The sequence below is a fragment of the Apodemus sylvaticus genome, chromosome 6 (genome assembly GCF_947179515.1).
Source record: "Apodemus sylvaticus chromosome 6, mApoSyl1.1, whole genome shotgun sequence".
NCBI lineage: Eukaryota > Metazoa > Chordata > Mammalia > Rodentia > Muridae > Apodemus > Apodemus sylvaticus.
Window position 1 is genome coordinate 110,010,922 of NC_067477.1, and position 13,623 is coordinate 110,024,544.

General features: G+C 40.0%; 1 protein-coding gene across 5 annotated transcripts in view; it reads right to left on the reverse strand.

The window, feature by feature from the left end:
• Ldah (lipid droplet associated hydrolase) overlaps window positions 1-8,578 on the reverse strand; it is a 75,716-nt gene extending 67,138 nt beyond the window's left edge. Inside the window, exons 1-2 of one of the 5 annotated variants that reach the window (XM_052186146.1) lie at window positions 8,507-8,572; window positions 822-918 (exon numbers count right to left, since the gene is read on the reverse strand). The gene's annotated coding sequence lies outside the window, so the exon portion shown is untranslated. Of the gene's footprint in view, window positions 1-821; window positions 930-8,501 lie in introns of all 5 variants that reach the window. The other 4 variants (XM_052186144.1, XM_052186143.1, XM_052186147.1 and 1 more) reach the window with 4 other exon arrangements.
• Window positions 8,579-13,623: the final 5,045 nt, after the last annotated feature.

Here is a 13,623-nt window from a genome sequence, read left to right on the forward strand (position 1 = left end):
TGCTCTAGTCTTAGGAGCTGCTGCCCCCTTATTCCCTTTGTTTATGTCTATATTACTTTTGCTAGCATTTCTGTGAATTTAGGCAGGAAGAAGAAATAAACACAACTATTCAAAATTTCATGTTTAAGCAAAAATCTTTATTGGTTTTTCTTAGGCAAAAATGAAAAGCCTACGAAAGTGAAAATCCTTCACAAGACCAAATGTGTTGACTAACTGGCAGCCACCTTTATACAAACTTATTTTAGTTCACCAGCAAATGCCACTCTAGCCTCGTCTCAGGAACTACCATAGCACAGTGAGTGTGTTTATGAAGGTTTTCTGGCATTTACAATGCATCAGAAGCAAAACTAGATGGAGCGTTATATAAAATGTTAAATTTGGACCCTAGCTGCAAAGCCACTGGCCACACTTAACAGTTCACCAGCGGGAAATGAACAGGTTTACATAAGTTACACAAACTGTAACACGCTTGGTTCCCATCCAGCCTGATTCCTGAAGCAGCCATTAAACACATCTGCCTGCTAACTACTTAGTTACAAGTAAATGACACCTTGGGAGTTTGATTACCCTTGAGATTTATGAGAGTTCAAGTAGATAAGAAATTCAAGCACAGTCTATAAAAACTGCAAAACAAAACCACAAGTGCAATGCTAAAAACAGTTCGAGCAAAGCAGGGCTGAGACCTGTGCAGTTCCCACGAGTGTTCCCAAGGCAGCCTCCCTTCCCCTTTCCTCCCCTCCCCTCCTCTCCCTTCCCCTCCCCTCCCCTTCCCTCATTTGTCTTATTCTCACCAAGCAGTGAAGAAGGAAAGAAAATCTTACCTAAGAGGTAATTCAGTTCTGCAAGTGACAAAAGGCACCGTATGACAATTATATGTTGCTGAGGAGTGACAGTTCCACCTTCGGCTTCAGCTGCAGCCTATAGGCAGGCTTGAATTAAATCAATTTGATAAGCATCGAGAGTCAGGCTGGATGAGAACCAAAACCAAACCAAGTGTGACTGCAATCTGTGCAACTTAGGCAAACCTGTTTTCCCACGGACAGGTGCTTATGTGTATTAATGATTTTTGAATTTTGAATTTTATGTGGCAACATAATTTCTCCAATATAATCTTATACAAAAAAAAAATAGGTGAAACAGAAAAACCAGCATTTGATCAGTATGAAGCTTAGAAGATCAAACCAATATTTTCATTATATTTATTATAATATTTATAATGCAAATATTTAAACTACATTGTATGAAGCCAATGAGAACAATAAAGTAGAATTGTGTGTGCACCTTATTGGGCACAAATATCCAAATGTCTGCCATTTATTTAGCTCCTCAGAATTCCTACAGTCACGTAGGAACAGGCATAACTTTTTAAGAAGCTTGATTTTCATGGTGTCCTGAGAGCCTTCAACCACATTAAACATCAAAAAGACGCAGGGGAGCTTTTTGGATTTCCTTCCTTTCTTTTGGAATGTGCGTGTTCTTCACCTGATGTGCACATGTACGGCAGACAGAGGTCAACTTCAGGTATCTTTGTCTACTGTTTCCCGGAACCTCAGTGTTTCCATACAGAGTCTCACGCTGAACTGACTCTGGCCAGCAAGCTGTGGGAACCACTCTCCCTATGCTGAGGTTTCAACAGAGCTTCTAGGTGAGGACTTGGGACCCAAACTCAGGTCCTTCGACTGGCACTGAGCTGCCCACTCTTCAAGAGTTCAATATTAACTATATCTAATAATAACTTGTGTCACTTACTACACAGGTCTGGTGGCTAAGAAGCTTCTAAAACTTCCTAAAAACGTAATTTTCATGCATATTGTCAAATACATACACCACTTATTGTCCCACTCTGAAACATGGCAGAATATATATACTTTGTATGTGTCTGATTCTTGAATGGGATTGACTTATGTGGTTCCTGGGTACCACTATGAAATATCTGGTGGCTAGACATGTACAGATTGACGTTTTCAAGGTTCATGGAAGACACACAACATTTGTTTCATATGGAAGGACAGTGTGTGAAGGAAATATGAAAAATAGCAGAAGCTTTATTTCAAACACCAATATGCTGGCAATCGAGGTGTCTTAAACAACAGAGGTGAGCCTGGCCGTTGGTTCTATTAGAGATCTTTTTTGAGCACTGCTGGGGACTGAACTCAGCGCCTTGTACATGCCAGGCAAGTGTTCTACTAGTGAATAATGTTACCAGCCATTCAAGGTTTGTTTTTAAGTTTAAAATCTGATTTTGTAATAGCAGACAAGCTTGCTTCCAAAAATCTTCCACTGTTGACAATTAGAAAAGCCAGGGAAAAGCTTTTATGGTCTGCTAAAACAAAACATCAACAAAAATCCCATCAACTACTAAAAGAATTGCACAAGACTATGTAACAAATTTGTATAAGAGGAAAAAATGTAATATATGTAAGAAGCAGAGAATTGATATAAGAATAATATCAAATATATGAAATATCTAGCCTGTCCACAGACTTATTCCCCAGACCCAGTCCCTCAGTCTTTTCCCTAGCACTGCAACAGATCACCAGCTGCAGGCTCCCTGCCCCACCACCCATGTCTCTTGTGGATCCCATGGACCCACAGAGAGGATCCCTTCCTGACTGACCTCCCTCTACACCACCCCCCACCCCCATCAGTTGCTGCATCACAGCCTCCAATGACATCAGGCATTCCCTGTGAAAACACCAGCTGAGCCGGCAAAGAAAACAGGCAACACAGAGACTAAATTATACTCTTTGAAAATACAGAGAAACAAAACCAGAAACCAAGGAACAAAACACCCACCCAACTAAGACAAATCCAGAAATCAGCACCTAGACCCGGATACTTAGGTGCCACTGTAAAAACACAATAAATAACACCCAGGACAGTATATCTCTACTAGAGTCCAACTGCCCTATCACAGCAGATTCCAAATATTCCAACATGGTGGAATCACAGAAAAAGACTTTAAAACTATGTGAAGATGATAGAGGTCCTTCAAGAGGAAATTAATGAATCCCTTAAAGAAAGCCAGGAAAACATAAACACATACACACACATTATACCACCACCACCACCACCACCACCACCGCCACCACCAAAATAACAGAAACCAACAATCACTGGTTATTGATATCTCTTAATATCAACAGTCTCAATTTTCTAATAAAAAGTTACAGGTTAACAGTAGACAACAGAATCTACCTTTCTTCTCCATCCAAGAAACATACTTCATCCAGGATAGATATTACCTTAGGGTAAAAGTTAGGAAAAATATATTCTAAGCAAAGCTGGTGTAGCCATTTTATTATCTAACAAAATAGACTTCAAACAAAATCTAATCAAAAGGACAGTGAAGGACAATACACAATTAACAAAGGAAAACCACTATATTTCAATTCTTAACATCTATGCCTTAAACACAAGGCGGTGGTGGCCTTGTAAATCAAACACTACTACAGCTTAAATCACACACTGACCCTCACACTGATAGCAGAGACTTTATCTCTTACGTATCCCACTCTCACCAATGAACACAACATCCAGACAAAAACTAAAGAGAGAAATACTGGAGCTAATAGATATTATAAACCAAATAGACCTAACAGGTATTTACAGATCATTTCGCTCAAACACAAAAGAATACAACTTCTTCTCAGCACGTCATGAACATTCTGAAATTGACCATATACTACAACACAAAGCAAGTCTCAAAAGATATATGAAAACCGAAATAACGTTCTACATCCTATCAGACTAACATATATTAAAGCTGGATATCATCAACAGAAACAACAGTAAATCTTACAAACTCATGGAAACCAAACAACTCTCTATTGAATGAAAACTGTATCAAGATAGAAATAAGAAAAAATTAAAGACCTTCTAGAAGTCAATGAAAATGAATGTACAGCAGAGCCAAACTTATGGTACAAAACGAAAGTGGTGCTAAAAGGAAGTACACAGCACAAAGTGCCTACATAAAAAGACTGAAGAGATCTCAGATGGTTTTAGCAAAGAATTCTACCAGACTTTCAAAGAAGAGATAATGCCAATACTCCTCAAATTATTCCAATAAATAGAAACAGAAGGAATATTGCTCAATTCAATTTATGAGGCCACAGTTATCCTGATACCCAAACCACATAAAGACTCATCTAAGAAAGAGAATTACAAACCAATTTCTCTTATGAACATAGATGAAAAAATACTCAATAAGACACTTGCAAACTGAATCCAAGATCACACCAAAAAGATCATCTACTATGATCAAGTAGGCTTCATCTCAAAGATGCAGGGATGGTTCAATACATGAAAATCTGTCAGTGTAACCCACCATTTAAACAAAATGAAAGAAAAAAACCCCCACATGATCATTTCATTAGATGAAGAAAAGGCCTTTGACAAAATCCAACACCCCTTCATGACAAAAGCCCTGGCGAGATTAGGGATACAAAGGTCAAAACCAAACATAATAAAGGCAGTTTACAGATTTACAGCAAGCCTTAGTCACATCAAATTAAATGCACAGAAAGCCAAAGTAATTTCACTAAATTGAGAAATAAGGCAACACTGTTCACTCTCTCCATATCTATTCAATATAGTACTTGAAGTTTTAGACAGAATAATAAGACAACTAAAGGAGACCAGGGGAATATAAATTGAAAGGAAGAAGTCAAAGTATCATTATTTGTAGATGATATGATAGTATATACATAAATGACTCAAAAAATTCCACTAGAGAACTCCTACAGGTGGTTAACACTTTCAGCAAAGTGGCTGGATACAAGATTAATTGAAAATAAGGCAAAGCAAACAAACTAGCAAAAAATAAAAAAATAAAAAATAAAAAATAAACCCAACCAAACTCAAACAACCCTTTCTCACCCCAAAACTGTAGACCTCCTATATTCTTATATATAAATAACAAATGGACTGAGAAAGAAATCAGGGAAACATCTTTACAATAGCCTCGAAGTGAAAATACTTATATGATAAAAACTTCAAGTCTTTGCTGAAAGAAACTGAAGAAGGTATTAGAAAATTGAAAGACCTCCCATGCTCATGGATTGATAAAATGGTCACCCTACCAAAAGTAATCTACAGATTCAACACAATTCCTATCAAATTCCAACACAATTCTTTACAGACCTTGAAAAGGCATTTTCAACTTCATATGGAAAAACAAAAACAAACAAACAAACAAACAAAAACTAGGATAGCTAAAACAATCCTGAATAATAAAAGAACTGCTGGAAGTATCACCATCCCTGTCTTCAAGCTGTACTACAGAGCTACAGTAATAAAATCCACATGGTACTGGCATAAAAACAGACACATTTATCAATGGAATGGGATTGAAGACTCAGACATAAACCCACACACGTATAGACACCTAATTTTTGACAAAGAAGCCAAAATTATATAATGGAAAAAAAAAAAAAAAGAAAGCATCTTCAACAAATGGTGCTGGCTAAACTGGATGTCTGCATGTAGAGAACAATGAATTGTGAAAAAAAAAATCCAGCTAATAGGGATGAAAGTAAGGAAGAGATAGTCTTTCAAACAAGCAACACAGGCTAACTAGATTTCAATACGGAAACACAGAGTGCCACATATAATTCAAAAATGAAAAGAGAACACTAAAGCTTCCAAGCAATGGCTGTTTACATCATATCTTTTAATCTTTGGACAGTCAAAGGCTATTTAAACAAGATATAGTGTACCTTAACCACAAGGAAACAAGTTTCAAAATGCATTCTTCAGATTACGAACTTGTACTCATCAATAGACACTGATAGAGTATAATCAGAAGATAGGAGAAGAGTCACACTCATATGTAGTGTTCTGGATATAAGACTGTTGTTAGAATCAGCAACGTTTAAATCCTGAATGGTACTCATGTGTCATTATGCATATTTGTGTATGTGAATGTAGGTTTACAGTGTTCTGTGACTCTGTGGTTTTTCTTCTCATTCTTTTAATCTCTGTGTATACTATCTATCTGAATATATAATTACTTTTCTGTGAGGCTAAAGGTTGAATCCAGGACTTTGTGCATGTTAGGTAACTGCTCTATCACTGAGCTATGTCTTTAGCCCATACTTTTTGTATGTAGCATCTTACATACAAAATAGATTTCACCAGCATGCACATATCCAGAACATGTAAAGAACTTCTATGAGTAAGAGAGACAATCCAATTAAAATACAGGTAAAATACCAGAAGGGCTTCATAAAAAGAGAAGAACCATAACCAGACTGCTAATAACCATAAGGGTTTTCTAAAACAGTCAAAGAATACCAACATGGAAACTATCATCTTGGTATGTTGGTGCATGCCCATAATCCTGGAATTCAGGAGGCTGAGGCAGGAATGTTGTGAGTTTGAGACCAGCCAGGGCTACTTGGTATATAAAACTGTCTCAAAAACAAACACCCCCTCCCCCAAACCAAACTACCTCTAGGGAGGTAGAAGAAAGATCAGGAGTTCAAGGTCAGTCTGGCTTATAGAAGATTTGTCTCAAAAAATACAAAACAAAAAATTCTATAAAGTGTAATGCTGATCACAAGGGACAGATTTGCAGAAAAACAAACAAACACACACACACACACACACACAAATTTAGACTAGTGCTGGGATTCTTCAACTCCAGACTATAACAGCCCTGAATATCAAGTTAAGGAGTTGGGAACTCAGTAATTCTAGAATTATCTTCGAAGAGACATTCACTGACAGCGATTACAGTTTAAAAAATAAAAGGCTCCAAGAAAATACTAAGTATTTCATTTATTCTTGCTACATGGCACATCATTATACAACTTAGTGCCTGAAGATATGTTACATCTTCCCAGATTGTTAGAAATTTATAGAGTAGAGCAAAGTCAGTCTTGGAACAACCCTAAGTAGAGTTAGCAAAGAAAAACTCAAGAGCTGGCTTTGCCTTGTTCACTGGGACAGGGGTCATCTGGAAGTACCTTTATTGATAAAGTTGACCATGAATGCTCTAAAACAATAGGTTGAACACATAATCCCTATTTAATCTTTTCACAAGACTGATTTTAATAGGTTCTTGCAGTGCATGTAGGCTGCTTCCCAAACCCAAGTGCCTCCTGAGCATAAGCTCACAACACGCTGACAAGCATATTGAGCCTTTACAACACAGGCATCTTCCTGAGTGAGATAATCCAATCACAAAAGAACACATATGGGATGCACTTGCTGATAAGTGGCTATTAGCCCCAAAGCTCAGAATACCCAAGATACAATTCACAGACCACATGAAGCTCAAGAAGAAAGAAGACCAAAGTGTGAATACTTTGATCCTTATTGGAAAGTGGATCAAAATACCCATGGCTCACAGTCAACCAATAGCATGAGCATAGGGTCCTCAATGGAGCAGCTAGAGAAAGGACCCAAAGAGCTGAAGAGGTTTGCAGTCCCAAAGGAGGAACAATAATATGTACTAACCAGTAACCCCAGAGCTCCCAGGGACAAAACCACCAACCAAAGAGTACACATGGAGGGACCGATGGCTCCAGCTACATATGTAGCAGAAGATGACATCAATGAGAGGAGAGGTCATTGGTCCTGTGAAGGCTTAATTCCCCAGAATAGGGGAATGCAAGTCAGTAAAATTGAGGGGAGGGGTGTGAGTAGAGGGGGGCATGGGATAGGGGGTTTTCGGAGGGGTAATTCGGAAAGGGGATACTATTTGAAATGTAAATAAAGCAAATACCTAATAAAAAAACAAACAAGAGCAAGGAATTTAAAAATAATAATTCAAAGAACAAAACTTATAGGGTGGATCAACGACAGAGTAGAATCAACAAAGGAAGAGATGAGAGAACTTGGTTAGATCCACAATATTTACAAACCGGAATTAGTGGGAAACAGTCTAAAAACTCAGCCGTAGCCCCGGGTACTTGTACTACAGTGACAAAAGACCTAAAATCCATACAGAGTTTCAGAGAAGACAGCATGGGGCTAAATCACACGTTTAAAGAAAGTGTATCCTGAAACTTCTCACATTTGAGAAAGACAAAAATCTACAGATTCAAGAATCTGAACAACTCTCAGGCTGGAGAAATGTATATTTTACTATTACAAGCCATGCATTTTGGAAAACTAAAAGTAAAGTAAAAAAAAATGTTAAAAGCGGAGACAAACAACATCATCTGCAAGGGTAAAGGTAATTTTAATGTTAGCAGATTTCTTAGAAGAAACCACAAGGGACAGTGTCGATCTCAGATGTCTGGGGAGCCCCAGCGCAGGCTTTGATTCATTTCTAGCAGCCTGGCTGCCAGCGCACAGACTTATCCTTTCCCAGGGAGCCTCTGGCGACCTTGCCACAGGTAGGGTGAGGTAGAACCATCCGGTCCTGCACGGCCCAGCTCTGCGGCGGCAGTGCACCTGGGGCGATGGCAGCTCCTTCATCTTGGGACCGCCCCACGTGCAGCCCGCGTGCCCTTCCTCGGACAAACAACACACAATACTGGCAGCATTACCTCACCTGCCCATCCACAGGTATCTGAGTTGTCCGTGGAGGTCTTGGCAAAGCTTCACCAGACCCGGAAGTCCCGCCTGTGGTGACGTCACAACACCGCGCCGCGACGGTCCCGGAAGTTGGGACGTTTAGAACGCTTTGCGTGGATCTAGGGGTTTGAGAGTTTTGGTGGCAGCTTGGTGGGTAGGTGGTGTATAGCCAGCGACATTGCTGGGAGCACATAGAGCGTTTCCAGTATTCCACCTGATTTTTTACCCGCTTTCTCTTCTTTGTCGTCTTAATAAACGAGTTTTTCCTCTCCTCCGAGGTCCCTTTTTTTCCCCCTCTACATCTGCCCACTTTTTTTTTCTTCCATCGCCAGTTGCTTTTCTTAACTGATTCATGAGCACAGGAAAGTTGACTCTCAGTTGACCTTAGCGTTAGTATTCAGCTTCAGATACTCTGCTATTTAGGATAATGCGACCGTTCCGGAGGTATTTCTAACTTACTACAAACATCAAGATCATATCCTCAACACTTGGTACATTGTAGGCAATGAGTGTATTTCTATCTGCCCCGCCTCACCTCTGTTCTACTTTCCATGTCCAATAGGTAATATTTAATGACTATAGAAAAGGGTAGTCACTGTGTTAAGTTTTTCATGAACTTATTTTTAAACCCTCAGCAATTAAGGGTAGTCAGTATTAAGTGATCACTAGAGTTTGGAGACGTAAATACATAAAAGTAAATGATTATGTTACCCTGACCATATGATATGTACAAGGTGGTGTCAGTTTTATGTGTGTAAATTTCCTACCAGTAATGCTGTTAAAGGACTATTGACCTACCATGGGCATCTTTCTGGATATCTTTTCCATCCTTCTTCATCCACAGACTACGTGACAGAATGCATTGATGCAGGATTTCTTTTAATTCTTGGATATACATCTATGATGCAGAATCTCAGGTGATTTATGTTTCTGATTTCACTGAACCTGTACTAGAAATAACTGAAAGTTTAGTCTTTAAAGCAACAACAATCCAGACTTTATGGTTGGCCTGAGATTATTTCTGTTAGCTGCAGTGTAAAATGAGGTGTGGAGAAAATTGACTTGTCGGTTGGTAGTTGGTTACTTGCAGTAGTTTCTGTATTGTTCTTCATGTCTTCTCTGGGCCATCTACTTTTGGAATATACATGCTCTAACTAAGTTGTCATATTTTTGCACACAATGTTCGCTTTGCCTCATGGCAGACTATAACTTTGACTGTTGTAGCTTATATAAATATTTGAGTAGGATGCTCTCTGGAGGCAGAGGCTGGAAGATTTCTTCATTCCAGGCCTGCCAGGTCTACAGAGTGTGTTCTAAGATAGCCATGCTTAGGCAGTGAAGGAAACCATTAAAAACAGAAATCTGGGTGAAGATGGTTTTGAACAAAGGGGCTAGGAAGCAGAATATAGTTGTAAAGAAAATGGCTCCCATAGGTTCATAGGGAATGCTATCATCAGGAGGTGTGGCCTTTTCGGAGTAGGTAGGGTTTTGCTGGAGGAAGTTTATTTCTAGGGGGAGGGCTTTGAGGTCTCAAGCTTAAAAAGGCCTGTTGGCTGGCAGTTCATTTCCTGCTGCCTGCTGATCTTGATATAGAACTTAGCTACCTCTCCAGCACCATGTCTGCCTGCATGTCACCGTGCTTTCCACCAGGATGATAATGGACTGAATCTCTGATCTGTAGGCCGGCCTGTCTTGGTAAGGGTTTTATTGCTGTGAAGAGACACTATGACCAAGGCAACTCTTATAAAGAAAAACATTTAATTGGGGCTGGTTTACAGGTTCAGAGCCCATGAGTCCATGGGGGCCAAACCCGTTCAAACCATCGTATTTCACTCCCTGTCCTCCATAGGCTGCTATCAGTAACAAAATGCAAAATGCATTTAGTCCAACTTCAAAAGTCCCCATAGGCTATCACAGAATCAACAATGTTTAAAACTCCAAAGTTTAAAGTCTCTTCTGAGATTCATGCAATCTTTTAACTGTAAGCCCTTATAAAATCAAAATCCAAAAAACAGATGCATACTTCCAACATTACAGAATATATATTACCATTCCAAAATGTCATAGTGAGGAAATACTGGACCAAAGCAAGACAGAAAACCATCTGGGAGAAAGCCAAACTCTGCATTTCCATGTTTGATGTCCAACTCCTTTCAGCTTTGATGACACTTCTTTCTCTTGGGCTGGTTCTATTCCCTATTAACAGCTTTCCTTGGCAAGTATCCCATGACTTTGGAGTCTATTAACATCGTAGTGTATATAAGACAACTCCAACTTTACAGCTTCTTGTTCCAGTCTGGGATTCACACATGATCATCTGGACCCTTCTAAAGGGCTTGGGTCACTTCTCCACCTCTGCCTACTGTTGTAGCACTCTAGGCTTTGGTTGACTCCAAACATTCCACTGTGGCTGCTGTTCTTAGTTGTCATCCCATGGTATTGGTATCTCCAGTACCCTGGGGTCTTCTACTGCAACTAGGTTTTACCAATAGACTCTTGTAGGTTGGCTTCATGGTGCCATCTTTACATGGTCCTTTCAGTCCTAGGCTTTCAACTGCAATAATGGCCTTTGCCAGCTTCTCACAGTGCCAGACCTCAGCTGCTCTCCATGACCTCTTCATGCCTTCAAAACCAGTACCACCTGGGTTATTCTTACATATTTCCAAGTCCAGATGTAACATAAGGTACAACCTTAGCTATCTCTGAAACACAGCTTCTTTGTGCTCCAGAAAACACTTCCCAGAAAATTTTACTTCAGTGATGCTGGTCTGTTCTTAATGACAGATAATTTCTTAGCTCCAGCTAACCAATATCAGTTGTCCCAACAACCTCTTCTATTCTTGACTCTAAAGCTAGACTCATGTGGCCAAAACTGCTTGCTGGGGCTGGAACATGACCTCCTTGTTCTATTACATCATCACAAGCTTTCTGTTTTCTAACTCTTCCATTGCCTAAGCTTGACTGTCCTGGAACTTGCTTTGTAGACTGTCCTTGAACTCAAAGACTTACATGATTCTGACTCCCGAATGTTGGGATTAAAGGCATATACCACCACACCAGGTATTATGCTCTTCATGGCCACTGTGCCTCAAGAAGCCTGTTTCTGTGCTGAAGAGCTGGCTCAGAGGCTGAGAGCACTGACTGCTCTTTGAGAGGTACTGAGTTCAATTCCCAGCAACCACATGGTGGCTCACAACCATCTATAAGGGGAGGGGATCCAAGGCCATCTTTAGGGGACTCTGTAGACAGCAACAGTGTACTCATATATATATAAAATAAATCTTTTTTTTTTAAAAATTAGATATATACTTTATTTACATTTCAAATGTTGTCCCCTTTCTTTGTTCCCGTAACCGGACTCCCCTTCCCCTTTTCCCCAATCAACCCTCTCTCACTTCCCTGTCCTGGTATTTCCCTACACGGTGGAATCGAGCCTTCCCAGGACCAGGGGCTTCTTCTCCCTTTGATGTCCAACAAGGCCATCCTCTGCTGCCTATGCGTCTGGAGCCATGGGTAACTCCATGTGAACTCTTTGGTTGATGGTTTTGTCCCTGGGAGCTCTGGGAGTACTGGGTGGCTCATATAGTTGTTCCTCCTATGGCACTGCAAACCCCTTCAGCTCCTTGGGTCCTTTCTCTAACTCCTCCATTGGGGACCCTGTGTTCATTTCAATGGCTGGCTGAGAGTGTCCCCCTCTGTATTTGTCATGCACTAGCAAAGCCTCCCAGGTGACCTCCATATCAGGTTCCTGTTAGCTAGCACTTGTGGGCATCCACAATAGTGTCTGAGTTTTGTAACTGTATATGGGATGGATCCATAGGTGGGGCAGTCTCTAGATGGCCTTTCCTTCAGGCTCTGCTCCACACTTTGTCTCTGTATCTCCTTCTGTGTGTATTTTGTTTCCCATTCTAAGAAGGACCAGAGTATCCAAACTTTGTTCTTCCTTCTTTGTGACCTTCATTTGATCTGTTAATTGTGTGTTGGGTATTCCAAGCTTCTGGGCTAATATCCACTTATCAATGAGTGCATACCATGTGTATTCTTTTGTGATTGGGTTACCTCACTCAGGATGATGTTTTCTAGTTTCACCCATGCAGAAGAATGCAAATCGATCCATTCTTATCTCCTCGTACAAAGCTCAAGTCCAAGTGGATCAAGGATCTCCACATCAAAACAGACACACTGAACCTAATAAAAAAGAAACTGGGTAAGAACCTTGAGCACATGAGCACGGGGGAAAATTTTCCTGAACAGAACACCAATAGCTTATGCTTTAAGATCAAGAATTGACAAATGGGTTCTCATAAAATTACAAAGTTTCTGTAAGGCAAAGGACACTGTAAATAGGACAAAATGGCAACCAACAAATTGGAAAAAGATCTTTACCAATCCTACATTTGACAGAGGGCTAATATCAGTATATACAAAGAACTCAAGAAATTAGACTCCAGAGAACCAAATAACCCTATTAAAAATGGGGTACAGAGCTAAACAAAAAATTTTCACCTGAGGAATATCATATGGCTGAGAAGCACCCAAAGAAATGTTCAACATCCTTAGTCATCAGGGAAATGTGAATCAAAACAACCCTGAGATTTCACCTCACACCAGTCAGAATGACTAAGATCAAAAACTCAGGAGACAGCAGGTGCTGGCGAGGATGTGGAGAAAGAGGAACACTCCTCCACTGCTGGTGGGATTGTAAGCTGGAACAACTACTCTGGAAAGCCACATTTATCACCAAAATATCACAAGAATTGTTGAAGGGCACATCCTAAAATTCTTCTCTGTAACCTCTTGGGCCAGGCTTCTGCAGTTCAAATCACCCTCAGCTCTACAGTGTTCCGTGCTTCTACTAGAATGACCAATTAAGTCACATGTAAAGCATTCTACTGCTTTCCAAAGTCTCAAAGTTCACATTCCTCCAAATGAAGGCATGGTCAGGCCTATTAGAACAATACTCAAGACTCTGGTACCAACTTCTACCTTGGTTTGGGTTTCTATTGCTTTGAAGAGACACCATGACCAAGGTAACTTTTATAAGGAAAACATTTAATTGGAGCTGGCTTACAGTTTCAGAGGTTTAGTTCATTG